Raw genomic sequence first — 24463 nt, 5'->3', positions numbered from 1 at the left:
TTTGGTGCAATCTAGTATATACAAACGAACAGACCCAATGAGCCGAACGCGTTGATCTTAACCAATACATTTTTATGTTTGTTTATTAGTCATATGCGTAGAATTTCTCCTTATTTTCGGTTCAGTGTTTTAGTGTTCACTGTTTTTAGAATAGTTTAATTTTAATTTTGCTAACAATTTGAATGTAAGCCTCTCTTGATCTTGAGGCACTAGGCTGAAGCCTAGTTAGCCTATAGGAAAATCTGGCCCTGTATATGGGCCATTTTGCCTTTATCTGCCTTCATGTTTCTATGTTTCTATATATGGCACCTAAAAAAATCAGCACCAAAGAAACGCTGCGCATTATTCTATAAATGGTGTTCAAGGTTACATACCATTTACAGAAAAGTACTTAGCACTGGGAACCATGCTTAAATTTAGGCATGACCATATACACCAATGGAAACATGCTACAAATCATCACAACTAAATTAAGCGCTGATCCCACCTTTATTCTATAGCTTTGCACGCAACTTGGAGGAATGCCCTTGAACCGCTCATGACCCTTCTATTTCTATGTTCCCTTTTTGGACTCACACATGAAATTTAGGTGTGGATTCTGCACCTGAATTTATGCACATAAATTATAATTAAAACCAATTAGCACCGAGAATTGCTACTTGTCCTGTTTGATTAGATTCTAAGCTCTACTGAGCAAGGACTGTCTCTGGAATGTTTTAATGTATGATGTTGCATATGTCTAGCAGAGCTATAGAAATGATAAGCAGTAGTAGCAATTACTGGTACTAATTAGCTCATTATTCAATTAAATTGTGGATGCAAATTGGGCTTGCATCCAAATTTGCACATGCAATATTTGGCGCTGTTTATAGAATTCAGGGGTTCATGCATGGTAATATAGATTAGAGGTCTTCACGGGAACGGGGATCGCGGGAATCCTGCAGGAATCCCCCCTAACCCACGGGACTCCCACGGGGACCCCCCCTTTGGCCCACAGGACTCCCACGGAGATGGAAAGCTTTGGAAGCAGGGTTCGTCCATATAATATAATGGACACGTCAGCCTTAGTAAAAGAGGGGGTTTATACGTTAATTACTTGAACAGAAAACAAAAAAAGGGTTCCACCAAAGAGATTCCACAAGGAAAACCACAAAAGAAACTGTGGAATTGATGATCCTGTCAGAAGTAATTGCTGCTTTTTATGGGGACGGGCGGGGATGGAGGTAATTCCTTGCGGGGATGAGTGGGGACGGAGAGGATCCTGGCGGGGACGGGTGGGGATGGGTGGGATTTCTGTCCCTGTGCAACTCTCTAATATAGATGCACAAACTACTTAGTGCAGGAACACCCAATCTCTACCTCTGACATGTCACACTCAAAAAATATTAAAAAGGTTTTTTAGCTCATGGTTAGCTTGCCCAGGTTTCAAAGTTACTACAGGACATCTGAGACCATCCTGCTGTACTCCGTTTCTTTTGCTGAATTAGACACACATTAGTGCCTAATGCAGATTATTAAAGGACCCCTATATTTGTACTTGGGGACATACATTTGTAAAAAACAATTCTAGAAAGGGTTTAAAAAGTGCTCATTTCATCCAGGACTTTACCCAAGGGATTAAGGGAGTCATTCTTTGTAATTCCATGTATTTTTGTCTACCTACCAAATGAAACCAATACAATACAATATAAGGAACTTCTATTCTGCATCTTGCCAAAAGGCTCAGTGTGGATTATAAAAAGTTTGGTAAGAAAGAAAAACAAACATCCCTGATAATACAATAGTAAAATTAGCAGAAAAATAATTGAGTATGTAAAGAATGAGCCAGACCTTTAGAAATGTCCTAAATACATAGGAATTTAGGAATTTCCAAAATATTCAAAAAATTGTTGCCTCTGTTTAATGGTCACACTCACGTGTGAAGGTTTGTAAAAATGGGGCAACTACACATAGGTCCATGTTTACTACGGTGTGTTAAGCTCTAATGCATGCTTAGTGCATGTGAAAACGCGTACTGCAAAGCGCGTTAAAGCATTTTGTGGTAAGCAACTTGTTTTTCGTGTGCCAAGTATGCAGTATTTATTTTCCGGAGGGTGTATTTCAGGGGCAGAGAATGGGCGTGGACATGCTATCCAGTCAGTGCTTTCTGATTACCATGTGCTGGCTGGTTTGTGTCTAGCCCTAAATAGGAGGGAATAAGGCCCTGATTCTATAAACAGCACCTAATTTGTAGTGCAGTTGAACACAACTGTTCATCATCTGCTGGGTGCCTTTTATAGAATTGCACTTGGTAGCACCTAAGCAGTCTTAAGCACCAGTAGGCATTGAAACCTTGGGTGTAATCCCTTTTAGGCCAGGGTTTTCTTGACCTAAATGAGTGCACTTAAGTTAGGCTTCTATTGGTGCCTGTCAAAATCCACCCAGAATCCATCCTTAATCACACTTATTTTCTAGTAGGGTCCTTGGGGTAGACGCCAACCTTAAAGTGGTAGATACTTACTGAGATAGATGCTTACCAGATAATTCATTTTTTAAAATGTTTTTTTAATGGCACTTTCAATTATCAGTGCTGATTAAGTTTAATTGAATAATTAAGCCAGACACCTAGATTGATTAGGTGCACCAATCTAGGCACCTAACTTTAGGCATCTTTTATAGAATCAGAGCCTAACTACTTCCCACGTCGATTCTTCTCAGCTTATTCAACTATTGTGAACATTAGCACACGACCTGAAAAATAAATACCGGAAACTGTTTAATTTCCTAGGCACACTAGAAATGGGCTTAGCGCACAGGAAAGTCTCACATTAGCATGCATTAAGCCCATTTGCTAGCACACTGTAGTAGACATACCCCATAGTGTTGGTGCGTACATGTGAAAGCTGTGGGTCCATGACACTGATTTTTCAATGTATGTATTTGTAATATGGTTGCTCCTACATGCGCAATCTTACAGGTATTATAAGGAATGCTCTATGTCAGCAGATCCTTTTCTAAAATACCTCCAGAGCTGAGCATGACACCACCTGGATATCTCAATTGCAATCTATGTAAAATAGTGCTTCACACATGCGCTTATTAAATATATGCTAAATTTTTAGGTGCATAATTTGTGTTACATATACATATGTATAGTGAGTGATATGTTGATAGAGAATGCTCTTATATTTTCACTTTTTGTTGATAAGATATTTTCTGTTATATGAATATATATATACACAAGTCTTGTGCACAAATAGTAATTCTGTGATACAAACTATGTATAAGAACCTATGTCACTAAGAGCAAGGAAAACACAGCTAGGATTTATCACTGAACTTATCACCACATTCCATAACCCAACCCAAGGTAAGAAAGAATGTCATGAATCTATCTACCCAGCTGAACCATAGAAGAATGGCATGCCTGCTCACCATAGAAAACGATGGGTTACTCCAATGGCAGATGATCTTATCTCCCGGGCAGTGAGCCAGCGCCTTCACAGTTCTGTGGGTCTTAGACTGATTACACCACAGGTATCAGTTCTTGGAATGATGGAAGCCAGCACTCACAGCTGTCAGTCCTTTGGTTACCAGAGGTGAAGTTCCACTCTCTGGCTGGAAACAGTCTCACTCTCTCTCTCTCCAGCACAGCACAGTACAAAGAGACTGTTCCATGGAACCTGGTTTCAGGACAGCCCAGGAAGACAGATCAGTCTAACATAGACTCTTCACCAGACTGGCTTAGTTCACTCCAACTCCAATCTTCTCTCCAGCACAATCTTTGAAGTTACCCCCAGCAACTCACCAACTCTGTCTTACTACTGACCAAGCCCTTTGTTCTTCTTTTCTTCTTCTTCCCGCCACCGGATGTCTCTGACCAATTGGTATCTCAGATACCAGGGCATTCGCTGGTCACATACCAAACTCCAGCAGTCTCTGGCCAATGTTCGATACCACCATAAATCACCCTAGAGAGAGAAGGGTGCCAAGCACTGGTTGTTACAGTTCTGAGCTGGAGACTTTCTTATCTCAAATTCCTCTGGAAGTGAGGGGCCCCACTTGATAAGCTGACCTGGCTAACAGAGAAGCAGCATGTAAAATTCCAAGATGTGCTGGCAATAGTGAAAATGATTCTTGGCATCACTAGGCCCAAAAGCCTAAAATGGTAATGCAAGCATAACCCTACAATACTATGGGTTGCAGGCTTGATTGGCATATCTATCTATGCCCACTTACACTGTCCATTGATCTGGAATAAGTGATTGTGCCTAAATTTTAGTTCACCAAAGAAGACTTGACCTATAGTGATATTCTATAAAGACTTCAAGAATTGACACTATGGCCCTGATTCTATAAAAGATACGTAGATTGGAGTACCTAGCCAATATAGGCCCTAACTTAATTATTTAAATAGCTTAATCAGTATCGATTATAAGCAATTAGTACTTTATAAGTAGCTTAAATTAAAATTAATTGGGTGGCAGGCACCTAACTCAGTAGGCATCTACTGCTTTTGGATTCATGCCTAGGCCAAGGCACCTACTAGAAAGTAGACATGGTTAGGAGTGGATCATGGGCAGATTCTGGGCATGTTTTGCATGTAGGTGCCTAAAGTGGACTAAGGCACCAGTATTTAGGTCAAGAAAGCCCTGGCATAAATAGGGCCTAAGATTCACACGCCTACCACTGTCTAAGTCCACTGTAGGCATCACTAGGTGCAATTCCATAAATAGCGCCTAACTGAAGATTGACAGGTGCTATAGGCCATATTCCTTGGTGCCTACGTTATAGGTTACATTTATAGAAACAGGGTCTAAGTACACCCCACTGTGCTGCCTATTTCTTGGCCCAAATTATAGAATTGCCCCCTATTCTCCTGATTCGATACATGGTTCCCAGATTTGCTGCAAGCAAATTAATTGGCTAACGAGACATTATTAATGTTAATTGGCACCAATTAGGATTTGTGTGCATATCAGGTTACACACTATTCAATAAACCTTGGCATCTAAATCCCATAGCATGCAACTCCGAAGGGGTGTGGCCATGGGAGGGGCATAGCTGTGTTAGAAGTGTTCTGAAAAATTGAGCACATTGTTAAAGAATATTGGGTCTTCTTGCCCAAGTTGGGCACTAGCATTTATGTCAGGTTTCAGCAGGCGTTAGTCTGGCACCCAAAGTTAAGATGTAGAAATTGGCACTACCGGTAATTGCAGTTCTTTAAAAGGCACACACTCTTTATAGGATTGTACTTAGTGTCAACCTTTTCTGGTGCCCATTTTTGAACGCCATTTGTGGAATCTAGTCCTAGTGTTTGGATTGTAGAGTTAGGCCATTGACATTAAGAGCCTCTAATTCAGAGAGCGGACAGTTAAGAAACTGAATTTAAGAGGTTGCATCTTTATAGCTTCTCTTCCAGTTAACCTTGCAATGTTATTTGTAATTCAAGGCTTCCCACCTGTCTTGAGGATCCCTCAACCAGGGTTATCCACAATGAGTATGCATGAAATAAGTTTGCATACAGTGACTTCAGTACATGGAAATTTCTCTCATGCATATTTATTGTGGATATCCTGAAAACCTGGCTGGCTGTGGGATTCCCAGGACAAGTTTGGTAAGCCGTGATCTGAGCCGTGTTTAATTTTTTAAGTCTTTAGTGAAAAAGCAGAAACCAAGATATTACTGAAGGTCATGAGACTTCAGACTTCCAGCTGAAGAATTGATTTACTGAATCTTGAGGCACGTCCTAGCATTTTGAGAAAGACTTAGAGATCCGGGCAGTTTCTTTCTATGAGCCAGACAGAATTATTATGGTTATTAATTTGCTTCTTACATTGTCCCTGATTATTTCGTGCAAGTCTCTGGTTTATTTTGTGCCTTTCCCTTGCTCCTTTCGGTGTCCTCTGGTAGTAGCACCAAGAGCCTTTGTTCACAAGCACCTAAGTGGGGGGGGGGGGGGGTCTCCATGTTGCATTTCCCCTTCCCTTCCTGTCTAGCACAGCCATGGTAATGTGAGTGCTATGTTTGAGAGATGTGATCCCTACTTCTATCCAGAATACACCACAATAAATGCCAGCTAGCTGGCCACTGTCACTGTTGTGCAGTGACAAGGATGCTTTCTTTCTGGGGAATGCAAAATGCTGTTCCCGCAGAAGCCTTCTTTATTTTGATAGAAGTTCTTCTTAAAGCAAATCAATAGTTATATCACAAAAAATTCCTTACAATTAGCTGGGTAGCAAATATTGAACCACAGCTTGTAAATCATCAATAATGTAGGGGGAAAAAACTGAAAAGCCCTTGAATTTTGTTGAACACAGCACTGTGTCATACTACCATAAAGCTGAAAATAAATTCTGTTATAAGCAGTCAGACCATTATGAAGTAATTTTAAAAAAGGCATTCCAGCAAAGAGACAACATGGCTGAAAGGTGTAAGGACCAGAGTTTCTTGTAATACCTGGATTACATGTCCACAGACTCAGAGAACTTCTTTGATTTTATAGACCGTGACTTTGACTCAGAAGTCCGTCCAGAAATAGCTACTCATGCAACTAGCACTGTTTCTGAAAGTAATCTGGGAGCTCATTGGTTTTCTGTTTCTCAAGTTGGACAACGAGAGACAGACAAACAACCAGCATAAAAGAAGTCTCTGGGGGCAGATTCTCAAAACTAAAATCTGCCTTTAATGTGCTTGCTAAACCGGTTCCAACTGGTTTAGCGTGCATGAATTTTAGCGATGGATTATCAAAACAGCTTACCAAGGTGTTTTCCAAGATTTCTAGCAGTCTCTGATACTGCCATGCAAATATAGAACAGCGAGGTCATTAATATTAAAATGATCACTCCAAGCGATTCTCTATAATCGCTGAGTGATTCTCTAACCTCGTTGTGCCACATTCGCAGTCAAAATTTGCTGATAGGTCTGAGCTGTTGTTGCCTTACTTTTTGATCAGTGCCTGAGTACTGATTGGCTCAGGCACTGACATGAAAGTAAGGTTGGACAGCTCAGAACCCTCCCCCATGCAAATTAAAATAAAATTAAACAAAACAAAAATAAATTGAAGACCGGCAGGATAGATGCCCACTCTCTCCTGCTGCATTGTACAATCACCCAACACTGCTAACCCCCAATCCCACAGCAGGAGAGATGCCCACTCCCGCTGCCAAGCAATCCCCCTGACAGCCCCCCCCCCCCTGGCAGCGGCAGAAATGCCCATTCCTTCCCACTGCTGATGTCAGGCAACCCCACCCGACACCCACTGGCAGCAGGAGAGATGCCCACTCCCTCTCCATAGGAGGGGCCTTAGGCGTCTGGGCCAATCAAAGCCTTATCCCTTCCCCAGTGCATCCAGAGAGGGGCCTGCCATTTTGAAGAGGTGGGCCTGCTGGCCAGAGGAAGCAGGCATTCCTCTGGCCAGCCACCATAAGCAAGGTAAGAGGGTGGGGGGGTCGTTGGAGGCATGGGTTTGTCAGGGGGGTTGAGTGGTGGTGGTAGGGAGTGGGCATCTCTCTTGCTGCCAGGGGGAGTTTTGGGAGGGGGAGTCACTTTACATCGGCAGCAGGAGGGAGTGGGTATCTCTCCTGCTGCTGGGAGGGGTGTTGTGGGGGGCATTGCTTGGCAGTGGGAGGGAGTGGGCATCTCTCTTACTGCCAGGGGGAGTTTTGGGAGGGGGGGTCACTTTACATCGGCATCAGGAGGGAGTGGGTATCTCTCCTGCTGCTGGGAGGGGTGTTGTGGGGGCATTGCTTGGCAGTGGGAGGGAGTGGGCACCTCGCTGCCAGGGGGTATGTCGGTGGGGGGTTGTTTGATGTCAGTGACTGGAGGAGGGAGTGGGTATCTCTCCTGCTGCTGGGAGGGGTGTTGTGGGGAGCATTGCTTGGCAGTGGGAGGGAGTGGGCATCTCTCTTGCTGCCAGGGGGAGTTTTGGGAGGGGGGTCACTTTATGTCGGCAGCAGGAGGGAGTGGGTATCTCTCCTGCTGCTGGGAGGGGTGTTGTGGGGGGCATTGCTTGGCAGTGGGAGGGAGTGGGCACCTCGCTGCCAGGGGGTATGTCGGTGGGGGGTTGTTTGATGTCAGTGACTGGAGGAGGGAGTGGGCATCTCTCCCGATGCTGGGTGAAGGTGGGGGGGGGGGGGGTTAGCAGTGTTGAGTGCTTATGCGACACGATAGGAGAGAATGGGCATATCTCCCGCAGCTGGAGGGTGTCAGGTGAGGGGTTGCTTGACTTCGGTGGCTCGATTTGATGGGGGTTTTTTTTCCCTTGGGCACATGCAAATTTAGTGAATCTTCGCTACTCTCCGCCAACCTCATTTGCATGAGTGTTTTGGGGTGAATGACTCGCTTTTTAAAAATTGCTACAATAACGGCTGCGACGGTGGCCCATCGGTTTTTAATACAAGCTTTTTAGGATCTAGCCCTGAATCTCTGGAGTGGACCACTGTCCACACAATTTATTTCCCAAGGACCGCTGAGCAGGGATGGTGTGCATCTATGAAAGAAGGGAAGAAACATTTTTTTAAATAAATTGTAAACTGCTCTTAAACTCTTGAGTACAGTATATAAAACTGTTTATAAAGTACCTGAATAGAATAGAAAAATGTCTCCAGCAGCAGACTGGCAAACTACTGAAGAGGGCTATTGAAAAAGCCCCTCTATGGGCAGTAAGTGTAATTTCCTAATTGCTCATACTTACAAAGTATAGAAAATGTCTGTTATTTCCATAAAACCTTGCTTTTGTGACCAGGAAAGTTAAAGTTTGCAATTTACCCATTTAAAATGTGAAAACACCAAATTTTCATCGTTTTATTCTTATAAAATCATAAAAGGCAACATACAAATCACAGTTACCATGTATTTATATTGAAGTCATACAAAGAAGACCACAGAAGATTTAAAAGGGAGTAGTTTTTAGAGATTTGGAATTATATTGTAAGTCACTTTCACGAATCAGCCCTCAGATGTTGTCTCCCATCATGTTCTCATTGTATTGTCCTTGATAGTGGCGTGTGAAGTCCAGTACCGTATTTTCACGCAGATAACGCGCACCCGTGTAAAACGCGCACATGGGTATAGCGCGCAGAAACCACGATTTTATGTACAAAAACTTTTGTATACCGCGCTCACGGGTATACCGCGCATGCAGCCCGACTGTCCTTTCGCCAGCCCCGACTCTCCTCTGGCCACCCCGACTCTCCTTTCGCCCTCCCTGACTCTCCGTGCGCTGTCCCACCTGGGGGCGCGGCCTGAGGCACATGGTCGGGTTGGGCCCATGTGCCTCAGGCCGCGCCCCCAGGTGGGACCTAAGGCTCCAGGGCCTATTCTGATTGGCCCTCGCGCCTTAGGCCCCACCAGTAGGCGGAGCTTTGGGACGGATGGGCCAATCCGTCCTCATTCCGTCGTTGGCTGCCTGCCGGACAGGCGGGTTTGGCTCCCGTCTGTTCGGCCAACTACCAAAGGTACGGGGAAGGGGTGTGGGGGTGTCGTGGGGGTCGGCCAGGGGGGTCGCGGGTCGGCTGGGGGGGCGGTCGGAGGTTCTTGGGGGGGGCGGTCATTGGAGGGAGGGGGGTTTGCGTCGAGGGCAGGAGGGCCTGGGATCCCTCCTGCCATAATGTAGTGCGGGGTGGGGGTAGGGGGTCGCCGTGGCCAGGAGGGTTTGGGCTCCCTCCTGGCCCGATATTGTCGGGGAGTTGGGGAGTCGGCCGGGCAAGAGGGCTTGGGCTCCCTCTTGCTCCGATCGTGGATGCGGGTGGGAGTGCGAGCGGTCGTTCAGGGTGGGGGTGCGAGCGGTCCTGCTGGGGGGGGGTGAATCGGGCGTCGGGCGGGGTGGGAACTATGTAAAAAAAATTTTGTATACCGCGCTCACGCGTATAACGCGCGAGGGGTATGCGCGGTAGGTAAAAACGCGTATAACGCGCGCGTTATATGCGTGAAAATACGGTATATCCTGGTGGAAGTGCTCACTGCTCACCTTGCTCCTCTGAGTATGCAAAAAAAGGTAAATCAATGTCCTGGCCACAAAAGCAAAGCTTGAGGGGAATGATTGCTATTTTCTATACTTTTAGATTGTAAACAATTTTTTATTGACTGAAAAACAGGCAGAACCATAGGAAAACTGCAAGATACAAAAGACAGCGAACAAAGGCGGGAGATCCGCTTAGCAAAGCATAGCAGTTCAAAGGCATGCGTCATTTTCATCTACCCACTAACCCCAGAAACCCAGAGCTCCTCGCCATCCCCCCCTTCCCACCCCCCACCCCCTACCCTCCAAATATGGAGGGGAATGCAAAGGCAGTCCAGGGCGCACGGGAGTCCAAGGACCCCCTGAGCCCGAAAAGCCCCCCAAAAGACCAGGCAAGCCAGTCCTAGGTGGAAAAGGAAACACCAACAAGGGTTCCCCCAGGGTCTGGACTCTGATGACCCCAGGGCACTCAGCAGAGCAGGGCATCCCCTCCAAAAACAGCCCCCCAACCCCCCCAAGCAGAGAGATACGATGCTCCAGAAAGAACACTTATTACTCAGGAACAACAACAAAAAAAATGATTACATAGTGAAATCAGTTGCAGCCCATTCTTACTGCTTTCTCCTTATGCAGTCAATAACTGTTTGCCTAAGGAGATCCCCTTGGAAGGGCTTCAGCATCTTTCTACTTCTTTTTTCCAATCAATACACAAGAGATTTACAATTACATCTTTGATCAGCAATGCCTCCTCCTTCGTTGCAGTGCAATATATGTCCAGATTTTCTCTCTCTGCTGGAAGTCTGCATCTCTCCTTTGCGAGAAAACTCACAGTGACTCTCCCCTTTCCTCACGCTCTATATGTTTATTCATGTCCCTTTCACACAAAATACTGCCCTTACTGCCACAGGAATGAAAGATTAAATTTGGAAAAAGAAGTAAAGTGAATGATAAGACAGGTGGGTGTGAAAATCTCATGTCTGAAGTTAGTTCATCTCTGTTGAGTGGATCAAACTCTCTTATGACATTTCTATTTATTGTCAAATGTAAGCACATTGGTGGGGGGGGAGGGGCACGTAGAAAGTTAAGGTGGGCTGCAATGCATGGTTAATGAGTAGAAAGGGGTGTAGTGATGAAGTTAACTGACCTGGTAGACATCAGGGCACAACATATTAAAATGTATGGTAAACAGGCTATTAGGTAATCCTCAGCAATGCAGAGAAACAGCCTATGTGCTGATGTTTGCAGCACGAACAATTTACTGCCAGGTCTGAGGCAGCATAGAACGCCCGAACTCTGGGATGAATCTTGCAGGGTCAGGTGCTGCCATTTTCCAAGATGGCGGATCTGGAGGTAAAAGCAAGTGGGCATCGCTCCTTTCTCTTTTGAGGTATGGGTCTTGGGGGGCTCAAGGGAGATTTATGGGAGCTGCAACTCACCAGAAATTTCTAAATAAGAGACAGGGGGTCAGGTTGGGAGGAGGGAAGGAAGCCACTAGACTAACAGGGATGTGCAATGTTGGGGGATCAAGTAGGAAGGGCGTCGGAGGGCAGACAGATGGAGGGACAGAGTGAGGGGACTACTAGACAACCAGGGCTTGTGGAAGTGGTGCCAGGTTGGAGATAGGAGGGAGGAAATTAAGACAAAATATAGACCCACTGGCAACTTTTTTTTAATGTCACCCTTCCTGTCACTGTCTGAGCCAATCACTGCTCAGGGTAGGATTACCAGATTTTGTTAGCTGAAATCTCGGATGCATGGCCATGCCCCATTCCACCTTCAATCCTGCCCCTTCCTGCTCCCAGCCATGCCTCCACACAAACCTCCATGGCATTGTGGAAGACCTCTGCGCATGCAAATCCTCTGCGCTGACATCCACGCATGCATCGGGGACTTCCAAAATCCAGACAAACTGCCAGGGATTGGAAGTCCCTTTGGGCACTTGGACTTGTCCTCTAAAAAAAGGACATGTTCGGGTTTTCCTAGACATCTAGTAACCCTAGCTCAAGGAGTGACAGGAAAGGTGATATTTAGCAAAGAACTGAGGCAGTAATTTGCATGCTCATTACATTTAGCATACCAGTGGGATTTTTTTTATGAGCCAATTCTGCAGTAGACCCAGCACACCGAGCTGGCTGTACCACTCTCTTTCTGCCTTGGCCCCTGGGTTGTTTAGGAAAGTAGGCTCCTGCTAGAGCTTGTCAATATTTGCTTGTGTTTGATACTTATCACAGCTTAATGGCTTTGCCCTTTGACTTAAGTAATTACCTACCTTCTATCTAGCCAGATTTCTCTGTGCTTTCTGCTTTTACCATGATAGATGAAAGAAAGGTTTGTCATGAGGAGTTGCTGAGAGCAGAGGAAGCCTCTTTGGGTAAGTGAACATTACCTTGCTGGGAAATGTGGTGACTTTAATGCTTGAAATAGAAGAGAATTTGTGGGTTTATTGATAAAATCTGTTTTAATTTCTTTATGTAACTGGAGTTAGGTAGGCAGTTACCTACACTGTAACCAGTAGTGTAGCGAGGGTGAGTCTTGCCTGGGGCGGTGGTGCCCCCCCACTCTATCCCCCCTGCTGTGTGCATGCCCCCCCTTCTCTCGTACCTCTTTAATTTTCCTGGCCCAAGCAGCATCACAAACTTGCTGCAGTCTCTGCTCTGCCTCTGATGTCACTTCCTAGGAAATGACATCAGAGAGAGTACACTGATGCGGGCAGCAAGTTCGTGATGCTGCATGTGCCTGGAAAATTAAAGAGGTACGAGGGAAGGGAAGGGGCGCACATACACATGGCAGGAGAAGGCGGGAAGGAGTGGGGGGATGGAGAGGAGGACAGGTGCCGGCACCCCCACCAAGGTGGCGCCTGGGGTGGACCATCCCCCCCCTCCCCACTTACTAAGCCACTGAGTGTAACTGACGTCTTTATTAGCTGAACAGTATTTATTTGGTTGGGACCAGGGCCGGGACTGGAACTCTCCAGCAGACTATAAACAGCTTCTCATACTCCTTCTTTCTCAACTTTCATACAATAATTCAGGCAACCTGTGCTCGGAACCATTTGTTTGCCTTAAAGCAGTTTCTTGATAAAAACAATGCAGTACAGTGTGTCGTATACATTTTAAGCTGCGGCACACTAATCTCGGGACTGCGGCTGGAGGGCACCCAGAAATGCACGGATGTTGACATGATGATGTCACACGCATGCGTGATGTCATCATGTCAACGACCGCGCATGCACGGATGTCCTCCAGCTGCGGCCCCAAGCCTCCTGTTACCGATGGGGAGGGTGGAGGTGGGGGGGTGTTGCTGCAGAAGGAGAGGTGAGGAGAAGGAGTGAGGCGCCGATTAGGAGGAGGCAGCTGGCGCCGGCACTTCTCCTCCTCACCAGCATCTCGTGGCACACTTGGAATTCTCCGGGGCGTACAGTTTGCGATACACTGATATAATAGAAGCAGGTACTAAGAAAAGGCAACAAGTGGCAACTGACTTATTTACAATGTCTCTGTGCTTTATACTCCTAACTCTGAATCCTAGAGAGAGTCGCTCTCCTTAAATCTACTACTACTGGTGGCAGGAGATCAACATGGTTCGATTCAATATTCACTTAGGCTCAGATTCTAAATATGGTGTCATTAGGAAGGTGCTGGTAGGCGCCTAAGTTAATTGCTTTAATTGGCTTTTAACGGCATGTTAATTGACTGCACCATTAAAAGCCAATTAAAGAAAATACGCAGGTGCCACGAGGTGCCTACAAAACGCGGCACCGGAATCGCATGTATGCAGATGCCTAGCGGCGCTAAATGTCAAAATAGGAGTGGTTATGGGTGAGAGTTGACGTTTGACGCCACTAAGCGTGATTCTACGTTGAAGTTAGGCGCTGGCTTACTTTTCCGGGGCCTACCTTCGATGCAGGCTGCGATTCTGAAAATGGCTCTAAAATCTGAGTGACACGCGACCGGTGCTGTTTTTTTACGGGCACCTGCCGATTACGGCATCGCTTTTAGAATCTGGGTCTTACAGTTCTGTCGTTGGAACTTGAGCTCTCTCCAAGTTTTCCGCAAAAATCTGAAAACCTGGCTTTTCTCAAAAAATGTAAATCTCCCTCCAACTTAGGAATCAAGGAAACTCTTATATCTTGGCATCCCAAGTCCTCTAAATTTTCTTCACACTTCTACCTCTAACCTCTGTTGTAGTTCCTTCCTATTTCTCCTACTGTAAACCGCATCGAGCTCTACGAACGTGGAGATGATGCGGTATACAAACCTAAGGATTAGATTAGATTAGATTAGAGGCAGAGAGTCCCCTGTAGCCATCACAGCAGTCGACACTCAGAGGGCCTCACTGGAGATCTATCCTGCACATTAAAGCACAAGGGAAAATTTTCATCAGGTGGTAAAAAATACATATTTTTAATTAAAAAAAAGAAAGGGAGAGCATATTTTATGATGACATCATACTATTTTATGCTGCACAGTGAGGAGGTTTGGGCAGACAAATTAATATTGTATGAAGTGGTTGTAAGTTCAACAGCAGTTCATGTGTGAATCTAACACATATGACATAGCTTTGTCACACTTAAGTCAAAAATGCCACAAATGATTTTCCTTTTAGCTGTAATTCGTTCAGTAGATGCAGTTATACAAGACAGTAGAGTAGAATTACCGGATTTCCTCTTACCCGTTTAAACCCCTTTGAATTTTGATCCCAGAGATTCTGCAGACTTTTTTTTTTTTAAAAAATTTATATTTATCTTTATTTAACATCAAAGAAGAACACCTTTGAAAGATTCTGCAGACTTATATTGCGCTACCCTAGCTGGTATAAGAGATCAGGGTATGATCTAGGAGTACGAGGGGGCCACTGAAAATTTCTCAGCCAAACCAACTCTATTGAGGGCTATATACTTGCATCCAGATTTTGTATACGGCCACCTAAAATGTGGCTGCCAATTGCGTGCCAATCATGCAACGGTGCCGAATACAAAATCGTACCTCCAGGTAAGATAGGCACAAGACATGTGGGCCAGGGTTCTCTGGGCCTGTGTTTCTGGTGCCTATCTATGCCATGAAATATGCCTATAGCCATGCCCGTAGTGGCATTAGGTACCAGAAAGTGCTTATATAGGCACGATTCTGGTGCCTTTTATTTAGACGCTGGTAGGCGCTTGAGCATCAGGGTTTTTAAAACCATTTTTAACGGCATTTTTTAACTTAGACTTCAGTAGGGCAGCTACCGGTGCCTCGGTTTCGTCACTGGCTATAGAATTTCCCCTTTAGTCCAGTGAAAAAAGTGGAAGATTGCTGAACGAACCCCCCTCTTTTACTAAGGTACGCTAACCGATTAGCTCGCGCTAATCATTTAGCGTGCGCTAAACGCTAACGCATCCATAGACTAACATGCATGCGTTAGTGGTTAGCGTGCGCTAATTGGTTAGCGGACCTTTGTAAAACAGGGCCTAAGTGGGAAGGGGTAAAACACGGACCTGACGGACCTCGCGGATCTAAATCCGCACGTCCTTAAAAATCTGAGGTCCGTGCCGTTTGTAGTTAGTTTCTGGCTCTGACAGACCTCGGTGACAATTTAGCGCTGACGGATCCGTCTCAGCATAGAGAGGGAAAAGTAGTAGGATCCGTCAGCGCTAAAATGTCACCGAGGTCTGTCGGAGCCAGAGACTAGTGCTGGAGCGGCTCTAAAACGAATCCTTTAAACTGGTTTCCTGCAGCCCCAGTAATCGGCTCTGACAGACCTCGATGACATTGTAGCGCTGACAGATCCTAATACTTTTCCCTCCCTATGCTGAGACGGATCCGTCAGCAGTAAATTGTCACCGAGGTCTTTCAGAGCCAGAAACTAACTACAAACGGCACGGACCTCAGATTTTTAAGGACGTGCGGGTTTAGATACGCCAGGTCCGTGAGGTCCGCGTTTTACCCCTTCCCGGCCTAAGTGTATAGCCCTTGATGGAGACCGCCCCAACTTTGTTGGCTGAGAACTTTTCAGCGGTCCCTGGTACGCTCTGTTGAGGGCCCAAGAGAAAGGGGAACCTTTTTATGTGTATTAGAATATGCTTATTAGATTCTTTTCTGTGGCACAACCAAAGTGGTTTACATATTGTCTACAAATACAATAGGTATTTTCTCTGTCCCTAGTGGGCTCATAATCTTAAGTTTTGTACTTGGGACAACAGAAGTTTCAGGTTTCTTTATTTAATACACTGCTTAAGGGGAAGCCTTCTAAGTGGTTTACATCATCAAATCTATAAGAGATAGAAAAAAAGTTGACAATCATGAGAGAGGACATAGAGGTGAAAATGCTGGGCATCCAGACTCCAACCTACTTCTCTAATATCATTGCATCGAAAAATCTACTAAGGGGATTTAGGGTTGTGGTTGTGATATGTAGAAGCTCTCCTGAATATTGGACCCTGTTCTGATATCATTTGTTCAAAGGCAAAAGACGGTGCAGTTTTTTTTTAAGCATATGGGGAAAGAAACAGACTTCCAGCCATTATAGTTTATGAACGGTAGGGAAATCGTTCTCCTTTAAGAGTTTTCAGATGATTTGCGATCTGTCGTTTTAAAGTCTATTTCTATAAAAGGCTGTCATACCATTTCGAGTTATTCTTAGACTTGGCCAGGCTGTGTAAACCCTTTTTTCTGTTGGTTCCTGAGTCAGAGAGTCAGAAGGTGGTGTAAATATTTCTCGACTGAGTCTCTGTTCATTTTCTCATTGTGGAGCTGTACAGCTGGCTTCCATGGGAGATAGATTGAGAAAAAGAATTTTACCTGTGGCATGGGATTCATTGTGCCAGAAATACCTTGTCTGACGTATACTGTTTGCTTTGCTTCCTTCTCATGGTTTATAGCTACTATATAATTTGTGCACTTACAGAGAAAAATATTTAAACTGTCTATGTAGGAACAAAGTTCATGGATTCTTTGGTCCCACAAATGTTGTATCTAGCATTTGAAACCTAGGACAATGCCAGGTGGACTTTACAGTCTATGACCCTGAAATATCAAAGAAGAGACAAGTTCATTTAATCATGTATTTTTAAGGGGTATAACTAATGGACAGACTGGATGGACCATTCAGTTCTTTATTTGCCATCATTTACTATGTTACTATGTAATTTTCAAAGGACAACGGGCTTGTTGTGCCACTGAGCGCATCTGTGAAGCTGAAAGCTATGCCGTCGGTAGTTTCACTACCAACACGGCCTCTCAAGGTGAACAGGTTTCAGCAGAGATATTAGACTAATGATGTACCGCACATCTGGGCAACAGCAGATGGGCAGTGTTGAAGGCGGAGGATTGCGTTTGATGTGACAATGACATCGAATTTACAGTATACTGTGCAGAAGAAAGGCCTGGCAATCTACTTCTGTATTCTGTCATGAAAACTTGATGATTTTCATCAAGTCGTTAGGACTCGAACACGCGTCGATAGTACCTTACAAACACAATGGGGTTTTTTAGTGTTTGGTAGGTGATTGCCTAATGTGTGCCCGAAATCAGAGTGACCACTGTACATAAACAATAGGTTGGGACCAGGCCTGTGACAGGTCATACGCAGTTTCACTGTTTCTCCACACTGTGCACTCTCTCAGTAAGTCTGGCAGCCCAAGATTTTTGTTTTGAAACAACTGTTTATTACTGTAATAAAGTCTATTTATGCAAACAAATACACCGTGTCAGAAGCAGATGCAAGATAAAAGGTAACTGTGATAGTGTGGCTTATGGCCGGCTGCTGTGGCCGACACACACAGATTGTATGTTATGGTCAAAATACTCATTTATATAATCAGCCCTGTTTTCTTACAGGATTGGTACTTCCAATTCAAATCTCTCAAATAAAGTCCAAATTCCAGTATCCTGCTCCTGGCTTGATTATACGCTCCAATATGTAATAACTTCCTTTATCATATGCACAGTTCCAAAAGCCAATGGATAATTAGTCTACTTGCACCCTACACACAACACCGGTCTATAATTTCTTGGATCACATCTAGATCCCTTTTCAAAAACTGGCATTACATTGGCCACCCTCCGGTTCTTGGGTGCTGAATTTTAAAGATAAATTGCAAATTACTAACAATAGCTCTGCAAGTTAATTTTTCAGCTCTGTCAGTACTCTGGGACACTCGTATACGCCAGATCCAGGTGATTTGCTACTCTTCAATTTGTCAAATTGCCCCATTACATCTTTCAGAGTTACAGAGATTTGTTTTAGTCTTTCTGACTCATCTGCATTGAATACCATTTCCGGTACTGGTATTTCCCTCATATCTTCCTCTGAAGTCTGAAGCAATGAATTCATATAGGGCTCCTTTTATCAAGGTGCGCTACGGTGGTTAACGCGTCGGACATTTCATCAAGCGCTAACCCCCGTGGCAAGCCAAAAAACTACTAGCGCGGCAGGCGGTTGAACGCGCGGTATTCTGTGCGTTAACCGCCTACCGTACCTTGATAAGAGGAGCCCTTAATCTCTCCACTATGGCCTTGTCTTTCCTCAGTAACCCTTTCTACTTCTTGGTCATCTGGAGCTCCAACTAATTCTTGTCCTGGCTTCTTGCTTCTAATATACCTAAAAAAGTTTTTTGCTATATGCTGCTCCTCCTACATCACAATGACTTATTCTGTGCATTTTTGTTTTGTACGTTTTGGGTTTTTTTTTTTTTTTCCAATGGCTCAAAATGATATACACACTAAGCACAAACACATCCATTTTTGAAAAAAACAAGTTAGATGTTTTGCAGTTTTGAAAAGAGGCATGTTTGGTACTGGATTTTTCTGCAAAACATGTAAACACAGATTTAGACGTCATTTTGAAAATGTCCCTCATATCTATCTTTCCTCTCTCTCTCTGGGCAGTATCCAGAGAGAGAGAGAGGTATTAAGGATGTCTGTTAATTTTTGCTCAATTCTCACAGTTGCAAGGCCTGCATTGTGACTTTGCTTATTCATCTTTGAAATGTTCTGTCCTGTCATTTGCCGTCTCTCTTGTAGTCTGTAATGCAAAGCTGGTATCTGCTGAGTACTTTATGTTCGTCTCCTTTTTGCTTGTAGAAGCTTGGAATTCATCCAATGGAATCAGTAAGTGCTGTCAAATACTAAATATTATCCACTGAAGTGTACCACAAGCTTCCTGTCAGTGGTGTTCTGCTGGTGAGGCCTACCTCTCAGAGTACTCTGCTGTCTCCAGTCCTATTTAATTAAATGAGAGGCTCACATGGAACTGCCCATTTTTTGATTTGTTGATTCCTCAGATTTCAGACCAGAACTAGAAAAGATTGGGAAGATTTATATTGTCTCCTTGCCTCCTACTGCTCCTCTGGCTGTTATTCTGTAGAGGCCCTAAGGGACCTGCTATGGGGTGGTAGCAGTGACACCAACAGAGGTTACTAAATTCATTCACTTTTACTTTGCTGTGGTAATATCTAGACTTGACTATTGCAATGTCCTGTATCTTGGAATAACTAAGGCAAGATGCAGGGCATTGCAAGTTGTGCAGAATGCTGCAGCAAGATTGCATCTCACCCTAGCTCCAACAATGATGATTTGCCATCAATTCTTGTATGGAACCATACCTGAATTGTTTAAAAGTAAGATGTCAAATTATTTACCATCTAGGTCTCTGCGTTCTGAGAATTCAGTGTTATTAAAACCAAATGTTAATCTAAAATATGCTGAGACCAGTATAATGGCCTTTTGCTGTACGGGGGTCAAACTGTGGAATTCACTTGTCGGTCAATTACAACAATGTTATGACAAGGGTAATTTCAGAAAACTATTAAAAACGCAGTTATTTGTTAATGCATTTTTCTAGGAACTGATCTTTGCGGTTGTTCTTTTGATGGGCACTTCGTGATTTTCTGATGATTATATGTTAATGTTTGTTTGATTTTATTTGTTTTATTGAATTATGTATGCAACGATATGTAAACCGTTTAGGTTTAAACAGTATATACATTTTTAAAATAAAATCATAATAAATATCACTGGTGGCTGGAGAGAATTATTTTCCCTTGTGACCAGTATTCGAATCAGGGGAAGAGACTTATTTTGGAGGGAACGCTCCTGGGGTTTCTTGCATTGCCTAACTCAAATTCTTGTCCTTGGCTCCTTGCTTCCCTGGCCAAATGACCTGCCTGTGAGGGAAGAGCCATACAACTGACATGCCATAGACATTTAAGCCCAAGATGATATAGAACAGAGGTCTCAAAGTCCCTCCTTGAGGGCCGCAATCCAGTCGGGTTTTCAGGATTTCCCCATTGAACATGCATGAGATCTATGTGCATGCACTGCTTTCAATGTATATTCATTGGGGAAATCTGAAAACCCGACTGGATTGCGGCCCTCAAGGAGGGACTTTGAGATCCCTGATATAGAAGATAGAGGTACCTGTCTACCTTAGGACAATCTATAAGGAGAAACCTGTCAGCATTTACAGTGACAGCAGCCATATAAGCTCTGTGCTGTGACTGGGACAGTGGGAATGATGAACCTGCTGCACCCAAAGGAAAGGCTTGGCTCAGTTGTATATTTCCAGCAGGGCAACCAGGGCCACTTATCTTCTACAGTACACAGTTTCCTGGAACAGCTACAGAGGCTGAAGCGTGAACTACAAACTGCTTACAGCACTGGATATCCTGGGGTCCCTTCCACTAGAGAATGACATGGGGGGGGGGGAATTTATCACCATTCCTGCCCTGTCCCCTCGAGCTCAGTCCCCGTCCCTGCCTCGCAAACTGTCAGATCCCATCCGCACAAGCCTCGAATAGTTATGATTTTATACTGAACTTATTTTATTAAAGTATAAAAAGAGACAATATTCTGTACAATTGTCATTTTATAAACACAAATAATACAGAGCAAGGATAAAAAAAACCCTGTTTCCCCTCCCTTTCACAAATATCCCCTCCACTATTGTGAAAACTGAACAAACCAAATTACTACAGAATGTTACATAGAAAAATCAAGCTAACAGAATACTTCAGTCACACATGGCAGGAATAGTGTTAGGGGAGTGCAACTAGTGCAACTGCCCCCTGGTCAGAGAGAGTGAGCCCTAAGTCAGATGCAAGCTAAAGAAGCACAGCCTGGGCTTTGCGGTCCCCAGTTATGTCTAATACCAGCTCTAGCAGGATACATATTTCAAATCTGAAATATTCTAATCACAAAATATAAACTAAATTAATTTTTTTCTATCTTTTCTTGTCTGGTAATTTTATTATTCAAATCATATTGGTCTCAGGCTTTAGTTTTGGGTTCCTTCTGGCTTTATTGTGGCATGGCTGGCTCCTGAAGGTAAAATAGGCGCAAGAGGAGCTGGAGAGGAGATGCCGAGTCTGACACGGGCACAATTTTTTTTTACCACAGAAGCAAGACTTTTCACCGCTCCCGAGGGATGGTAAAAGGTCTTGTCCCCATTCTTGCGGTAAACCAGTTGCAAATGTCTCCATTCCTGCGGATTTACTGCGGTGACCACGGTTTACAGCAGGAAATGGTCTCCGTGTCATTCTCTACCTTCCACCTTCCACCAGGATCAAGTTACCAAAAATGTACTGTCCTAGAGCCTCAAGTACTTCTTGGATTCTCAGCACATCTCTTAACTGTGAATAACAATCTTCTTTGAAACATTCTTTCCATTTGTTCCACTATTATTAAGGAGAAAGGATATTCAAATCTTCTCACAAGGAGGAAAGATTATAAAGGAGATAAAGAAGCTTTTTTGTGTACTGTTTCTGCCATAGTGGCTGCCCCCACCATTGTTATCATTCTGTATATCTTACAAAAGCAGACTTTGTAAGTAATTTCTTTGGTTCAGAACGCTAATCAGGAGTGATCAGGATCATTGACTGAGTGAAGCGTGTGCAGTACTCATCTACAACCTCTCGGCATGTGTAAGTCCGAGCCCTGAGCCCAACCAAATTTTTTATGGGAATTCCCATCATATAGTCTCCTGGAAGAAGTGGTGGAGACAGATACTGTGTCTGAATTCAAGAAAGCCTGTGATAGGCATGTAGGATCTCTTAGAGAGAAAGGACGAGATAATGGTTACTGGGGATGGGCCGACTGGATGGGCCATTTGGCCTTTATCTGTCATCATGTTTCTATATAGTCTCTGGGCATGTGTTGGGATTCCTCTTAAAAGCTTTTTTTTGTCAATCAAAGCTAAAATGGGTAGAAGTAAGGAATTATCTTAGTGCTTTTGGGATGCTGAAGGTGGGTTTTTCATCTGAAAGCCACGTTCAGTGAGCACTCTTGCACCTGACCCCTTGATTTTCATGTCTACACAATCGGCCTGCTCCTTCGGTATTAATACAAGCCCCTATGAGCTTGAGAAGCAGACTGAAAACCCACTTTTTTTGATATAGCCTTCAATCCATAACTGTACTCCCCACTGCCCACCAACCTAGCCGGCAGATTAACCATTCCCCTTATCTGAATCCATGACATCCTGTTTATCTTTCTTGTCTGTTTAGATTGTAAGCTCTTTCGAGTAGGGACCGTCTTCTTTGTGACTCTGTATAGCGCTGTGTATATCTGGTAGCGCTATAATTAATAATAGTATTAGTAATAGAATCAATTATAATTAATAGTATAATTATAATTAATAGTAGTATTAGTAATAGAATCATGGTCTTTGCTCGACAGTGTAATATGTTTTGATCCTATCTGCAGTCAGATGACTTTGGAGGCAGCGGGAAGAAAGATGTGGCATTATTATGGATGAATTAAAGACATCTGTGGACCTACAGATAGGCCCATATTTCAGCAGTTATAATGGGCAGCTGGAGATTTATGGAAATTTTGCAAGTCTGGGTGCGAGGGGAAACTAGGGCTAAAGGAAGGGATTAGCTTTTTATTTATTTAACAGACTTATATCCCACCTAAAACCTTAGTGGGTTACAAAGATATAATAACATATATTTTCCTTTATAGCCTTTCAGTTTAAAATTAAACAACAATTTAAGAAAACACTAATCTCATTAGCTATAACTCCATATAGACTGACTTTTTAAAAAATGTCTTTGGTATCTGAAGTTTAAAGCATTTTCTCTATAGCTGCAGAAATGGAAAACCCATATGTACATTGGCCCTCGATCCTTCTATGCTCTCATCCACTGTTTCGCCTTTCCTTGCCTCCACTATGTTATCTAAGTCTGTCCACGAGGCTGTCTCGTCGTACAGCTCTATTCTCTCCTCTGCTCTAGACACCCTTGCTCCCTCTGTTCCTCGCTCTGTCAGGTGTACCAAACCTCAATCTTGGCTCACTCCCAGTGTCCATTACTTCTGTTCTTGCACCCGCTGTGTTGAGTGCCTTTGGCTCAAATTAGAGAATGACACGGTGGCGGTTACCCGCGGCTAGCCGCGTTTAGCCGCGGGTAACCCGCCGGAACGGGGAATGAAAAATAACAGTCGCTGCGGGGACGGGGACAAGGCCATTCACCGCCCGTGGAGCGGTGAATGGTCTTGTCTCCGCATTGAGGCATTTAGGATCGCGCGGTCCCCGCAGCCACCGCCCGCCCGTAGCGTTTAGCCAGCTCCCTCCCTCTACCTCACATTAAATTCTGAGTTTGCCGGCTTCCATTTTCCTGAGCCGCACGCGTTCAAAAAGCCGTGCATGCGCGGCTGCACGAGTCCATCAAGCTTCTCCTCTGATGCAACCGGAAACAGGAAGTTGCAGGAGAGGAGAAGCTTGATGGACTTGGGCAGCCGCGCGTGCGCGTCTTTTTAAATGCTGCGGCGTGGGGAAAAAGGAAGCCGGCAAACTCAGAATGTAAGGTGAGGTGGAGGGAGGGAGCTGGCTAAACGCTGCGATCGGGTAGGTGGGGGCTGCTAGACCGTGAGATCGCGTTTGTTCCCGGCTCATACTAGGAAGGAGGGAATGAAAGGAAAAAAAATTCTGGGCCAAGGGGATGAAGAGGGAAAGAAAGAAACCGACAGCAGGAAAGAAAGGGGAAGACAGGCAGGTGAGCCAGATGCTGGAAGCAGGGGGGGGAGAAAGAGGGAAAGAAGTTAGATGGGGTTGAAAAGAAGAGACACGCTGGTATGGAAGAGGAAGATAGGGGAAATCTGGACAGAGGAAGGTAACAGAAAGAGGGGAAATTATGTGCATAGAGCATAGGGACAGAGACATAAAGGGGACATGCCAAGGGGATGGTATATGGACACGGGGGGGGGGCAATGGCAGATACATAGGAGAGATATTAGAAATGGGAAAAATAGGAACACAGAAGCGAGATAGTTTGTGGGAATGGGACAGGGACAGAGCTCGCAGGCTCCAGCGGCTTGCACAAATTACATTGTAACGTGCCACGAAAATAAGAGGGAGGGAGGTAGATAGATAGGCCACACGAGAGGAGCTGAAGGGTGGTAGAAAGGAACAGATTGTAAAGGAGGGAGGGAAGGGTGGTGGTGGAAAGGAATAGAACAGACATTGAAAGAGGGTAGAGAAGAACAGACCCTGAAGGGAAATGTAGAAGACAGAGTGGGGAGAAGATGCTGGAAGGGAAGAAGACAGA

General features: G+C 44.5%; 1 protein-coding gene across 9 annotated transcripts in view; it reads left to right on the top strand.

Moving 5' to 3' along the window:
• Positions 1-24463, top strand: part of PRUNE2 (prune homolog 2 with BCH domain) — a 447750-nt gene that overhangs the window by 4570 nt on the left and 418717 nt on the right. The window contains exon 2 of one of the 9 annotated variants that reach the window (XM_033927022.1): positions 12257-12310. The exons of the other annotated variants lie outside the window; for them this stretch is intronic. The gene's annotated coding sequence lies outside the window, so the exon portion shown is untranslated. The remainder of the gene's footprint in view (positions 1-12256; positions 12311-24463) is intronic. 9 annotated transcript variants of the gene reach the window in all.

Source organism: Geotrypetes seraphini, chromosome 1 (genome assembly GCF_902459505.1).
Source record: "Geotrypetes seraphini chromosome 1, aGeoSer1.1, whole genome shotgun sequence".
Lineage (NCBI taxonomy): Eukaryota > Metazoa > Chordata > Amphibia > Gymnophiona > Dermophiidae > Geotrypetes > Geotrypetes seraphini.
This window is presented reverse-complemented; position numbering and strand designations above follow the sequence as displayed.